This window comes from Lissotriton vulgaris, unplaced genomic scaffold, assembly GCF_964263255.1.
Source record: "Lissotriton vulgaris unplaced genomic scaffold, aLisVul1.2 SCAFFOLD_923, whole genome shotgun sequence".
Taxonomy (NCBI): Eukaryota; Metazoa; Chordata; class Amphibia; order Caudata; family Salamandridae; genus Lissotriton; species Lissotriton vulgaris.
Genome location: NW_028249880.1, coordinates 823,213 through 828,628, shown reverse-complemented (window position 1 = coordinate 828,628; position 5,416 = coordinate 823,213). Strand labels below are relative to the sequence as shown.

At 45.9% G+C, this 5,416-nt stretch overlaps 1 pseudogene; it reads left to right on the top strand.

Annotated features, from left to right (window-relative positions):
• Positions 1-324: 324 nt before the first annotated feature.
• Positions 325-1,877, top strand: LOC147663462 (uncharacterized; annotated as a pseudogene).
• Positions 1,878-5,416: the final 3,539 nt, after the last annotated feature.

The window sequence follows — 5,416 nt, the reverse complement described above, 5'->3', positions numbered from 1 at the left end:
GATCGGGTCTCCGGACCCGCTTCAGTCTTCTTCTCTTGTTTTTCGGGTTTCTTTGTTGTTGCGTTCTTCGAGGACCGATTAGGAGGTTCCGTTTGTTTTTTCAAAGACATAGCTTTTGGAACTGCCCCCTCTCTTACTGCAGCGGCTGAACCTTTAATCGGTCCTGTGGTTGCTAGTTTGTCTCTGTCCGCCTTGGCTCTTTGGAACATCTTGAAGGGCGACACGGTGTTTGCTGTTGTGCGGAGGGCGGGGGAGACAGACAGGTACTTCCGGTTGAAGAGGGCAGTGGTCTAGTTGCTGGGAGGGCTCTGCTTAAAATTCAACATGCCCCAGCGGCCGCGCAGCAGACGTGCCGAAGGCGCGCCAAAGTCAAGCCCGTCTGCGCCCGGCCGCGGGCTAGAACCCCTGCTGGATTTAGTTCGAGATGCCATTATAGTTCCCAGAGCCTCCGCGCTCTCTGTCCAACTCTGGATACTAAATGTAAGCACAGCATTAATGTTGGAGGGGAGGCATGGCAATGTAACTACTGCTCATTTAGGGCGGAAGAACAAGTAGACATCAGGAAGGGAAGCCCCGTACTTAGGCTAGCGCTAATTAATGGTAGATCCCTGAGAATGCACAGAATTGAGATCTGCGACCTATTATCAGAGGGTCAAACCGATGTTATGTTTCTTACTGAGACATGGCTGGATGCTGACTCTGCGCCTGAAATTCTGGAGGCACTCCCTAGTGCCTATGGGATTATGAGAGTGGACAGACTGTCAGGAAGGGGAGTGGGCTTCGCAATCATCCATAAGCATGATATTCGGTGCTCCCTTGTACCTGCTGACATAGCTGATGGTGAGGCTGGTTTCTTCACTATCAGGCTAGCCATTAACTATGTTATAAAGGGGCTATTGATTTATAGACCCCCGGGACTACATTCGCGTTTCATACCCAGCCTTGTTGACTATCTCATTCAACCAGCTCTCCGGTACGAAAAGCTACTGGTGCTGGGGGATATTAATCTGCATTTTGATGATGCACTCTACTCCGGGACACATGAGCTGCGCCAGGAACTTGAAGTGCTGCAAATATTCTTAAAATCTGAACTCCCCACTCATAAATTGGGCCTCTTACTTGACCCTATTTTCGCTAATCGGGACGCCATGGAAATGAAGCCTTTCTGATCACGTTTGTGATCAAGCTGCCCCTGCAAAAAAGCAGGAGAAAGCGATGTCTGATCTAAAGAGAAGGAAGTGGGAGGGCTTTTCGCAAGGGGCCTTTAACTTGGCCTTATTAAGGGATGGTCCCCCTTCTGGCCGGGATGTAAATGGGGTGTGTAAAGCTCTCGAGAGGCGCATAACTGCCACTCTTGACTGCACTGCACCGCACCCTGGTCAACTAAAATGTCGACAAATAGACGTAAATCAGCCCCTTGGTTTAGCGAAGTGCTACGAGCTGCTAAATCAACGTGTAAACAATTAGAAAGGCGCTGGAGGAAGCATTTCTCAGTCGACCTGGAAGTAGAATATAAAGTCAGCCTTAAGAACTACCACTCGCTCATTAGAAAGGCAAAGGCAGCTTATTTTAATACAAGGATCCAAACAGCGGAGAACTCTACAAAAGAGCTGTTCAAGATCTTTATAGAGATATCCAACTTGGCATCCGTTGCAGCGCCTAATGGGGTCTCTGAAGGGTCATGCAATCGAGTTGCCGAATATTTTGCAGATAAGGTTGAGAGGATTTATTCCTCTTTTCCTGATTCTGCTTGTGAGGGAAAAAGAGTGGAAAAGGAATGTGTGGTCGTGTCTGAAATACAGGGTCTCCATAAATTCACTGTGCCCTCTAAGGACATTCTTAAAAAGGTGGTGACCTGCATTGTCGGGCTCGCCTAGGGACCCAGCTACCCCAAGGGTGCTTAGAGGCAGCATTGACGTACTTGAGAACCTTTTATGCGACATCTTTTAGAACTGTCCTTTAACTCTGGAGTGGTCCCGGAAATGTGGAAGGAGGCTGTGGTACTTACTCTACAGAAGAAACCACATATTAGCGCTGATCAGCTCGATAATTTGCGGCCCATCTCCCTGCTTCCATATTTTGCAAAGGTTGCAGAAAAGATTGTAAACACTCAGCTCACTGCCCATATCTGTACCAACAACCTTCTTCATCCCTCCCAGTCTGGCTTTCAGGCTTTGCATTCCACTGAATTTGCTCTGCTTTACTCCATTGAGACCATCAGGAAGTATGTGGACGAAAGACAGACAGCGGCCTTAATTCTTTTAGACCGGAGTGAGGCGTTTGACACTGTTGCCCACCATACCTTGCTTCATGACCTAGCGAGAAGGAGTGTAACTGACGGAGCACTAAAGTGGATGGAATCCTTTTTATCCGAGCGTAGCTTCTCAGTTATGCAGGGCAGCTTCTACTCTAGAAACATCAAGCTGACCCAGGGGGTGCCTCAGGGCTCCATTTTGAGCCCAACTCTATTCAATCTCAGATAAATTTGGGATTAATGCCCTGTCCTATGCTGATGACACCCAGCTGGTGGTCTCTCTGACCCAAGCCCAGGCTGGTGCTGCCTCCAACTTTGTATCCTGCCTTCAAGAACTGGCAGGCTGGATGGCAAACAACTGCCTAAGGCTGAATGGCAGCAAGACCGAGGTGCTGGTGATAGGCAAGGCTCCATCAGTATTGTCTTCGGTGTGGTGGCCCCAGTCATTGGGCCCTACCCCCATACCTTGTGAACAAGCTAAGAACCTTGGGGTTTGGGTGGATAATAAGTTGTCCTTCAACTACCACATCGGGCGGGTGGCAGGCGCCTGCTTTGGTATTCTGAGGAGACTTCGGAAAACCCTTGATGCCCTTCCCACGGAATCTAGAAAAATCCTTGTTCATGCGCTGGTAACCTCTCGCCTAGGGTACGGCAATCTTTTGTATCTGGGTGCAACTGTCAGATGCCTGCGGCGCTTGTAATGCATCCAGAATGCAGCAGCATGATTAGTCCTCATGCTCCCTAAGAGTGCCTCAGCGAACAGTGCGCTGGCTTCTTTGCACTGGCTCCCTATCAGGGAGAGAGTGAAATTCAATGCTTTGTGTGTGTCATCGAATTTTACAAAGAAAAGGGCCCACATACTTGCATGATTTTCTAACTCCCTATGCACCAACTAGACTGTTACGGTCCAGTGGGAAAAGTAGGGTCTATGTCCCCAAAATTAAAAGAGCCAGGATGGGTGGACGCTCGTTCTGTTAGCTAGCAGCCCAGTTGTGGAATTCGCTTCCTCAGGCACTCCGGCTGGAGTGTTCTGGACCCATCTTCAGGAAAGGTCTTAAGACGCATCTATTTCCGGCTCCTTAATTATTGTTCTGTTAATTGCTTGCTGCTAGTGTTTTTTTTGCTACCGTAGCTCGGGAACACACTGGCCTCAGTGTAACCAGGCGCTTTACAAATGTAACTATTATTATTATCTCATGATATTCCCAGATAAGGTTGTGCTTTGCACCTAAGCCTCTCTCCTTTCTAAGGTGGTGACCCCATTCCATCTGGGTCTGTAGGTCACAATGCCACCCTTGTATGCTCCTCTGCATCCTAAGAAAGAGGAGCGTCTGTCTCCATTGTCTGGACCAAAAAAGAGCGTTGTAGTTCTACCTTGACCTCACAAAAGAGTTCTGGGTGGGCGACCAACTGTTCGTGGGTTATGTTGGAGCCAAAAAAGGTCGGGCAGTACAGAAACTAACCATTTCACACTGGGTCATTATCTGCTATGCCCAGGCTAAGAAGCAGCCTCCTGAGGGCTTATGAGTCCATTCCACCAGGGGGAAGGCTGCGACCACAGCGTCTTGTGGAGTGCCAGTCCTGGACATCTGCCATGTGGGCTTTACTGCACAGATTAGCTAAACGCTGCTGCTTGTACACTCTGGTCCGATGGAATGGGCATTTCGCCCGTTCTGTCCTGCAGTACTTTTTTAGTCTAGTAATTTTTCCACCAGGAAGCATGGCTTGGGTATCCATTCAAAGTTAAAGAATCTTTAGCTAGAAGTCTCTATCAGATGAACAAGTTACTTCCCTTTGGTAACACATTGTTCCACCCATGCCGCCCTGCTTTGCGGACTCAATTATAGGGCTACGGTTGCTCCTTTTTCAGGGCCCTAGTTTGGACACACACTAGCGGGTTCACATCATGGCTCTGTGCTTCTAGCGTGGAAAACATGAAAAGTAACTGATGTCAGTGCGGTTGGGTGGCGCCTATATAACAAAGCCACTTCGAACCGAATTGAGTCACACCACAGTGGACCAGGGTGCTACTCACGCAAAGGTTTCCAGCTCCAGTCGAATGCCTGTGAAATTCAAAGTTAAGGAATCTGCAGCTAGATTTTGTCTGTACCAGATAATGCATTACCAAAGGTAAGTAACTTGTTCTTTAGTGCTAGGATATCCTCCTGCTTGAGTTGTGCGCTATACTAATGCATATAACATAACACAAATACATATAACATAACACAAATGGATGCCTTTCATGGGCATTTTTTTGCTTAATTTTGAAACCCTTTTTCATTGTGTGAATTTCATGAAGGTATCCATGATAGAATGCTGGCTTTAAAGGTAAGTAACTTCTCTTTCACGTTTATCAGTGTTTTAGCACAGTTTTTGCTTTTCACATAAGCTCTAATTTCTTTTGTCATAGTGCAAAGATGTCTAAAATGCTCATTTGCAATTATTAAATTACATGTCAGAAAATGGGTTTATTCACGAAATACCTTAACTTTTTTTTCAATCAGGTCAAGTAACACTGTTGTATTCACCACTCTTTATTTCTCGTTTATTCTGTTAGCCAAGTCAGAAGAAAGCTGGGAGTCTCCAAAGCAAGTAAAAAAGAAAAAAAAAGCAAGAAGAGAAACGTGATTATCCGCCCATCACCCCTCATGATTTGGACATGTGTTGTTGAAACGCTGTCTTGAAGATTATGCTGTTTATGCAATAATTTTTGAACATGTACAGAATTTTATAGAAATTTCAACCGAATTTTTAAGCAAAACTGCTATGAAAACCATCCAAGGAAAGAATGAAAGGAGAGATCAGCAGAATATGCAACATTACTAGAAGATCGATTAGAATCTGGGCTTCTCACCTTATTTGGATGGGAGATCATCAGTGATCGAGAGTTACTGGTTTAACTAGCAGTGCCCTGTTTACAACATATTGTGCCCGATCTGATTTAAATCTTAAGAGCAAAGAATTAGGTGGGGTGATTTCTGTGATGTTTATTTCTTGTTTTTTTCTTAATAGATACTCTAAAGTATTGACAATTTGCACCTACTTTAAATTTAAAGTGTTCTGTTTGATACACATTCTGCCATAATTTACAAAGGAATGGTAGGCCTTGTGCTTGCCTAATAGTAAATCATCAGGGCAAATATGAAATCCATTCATAATCAG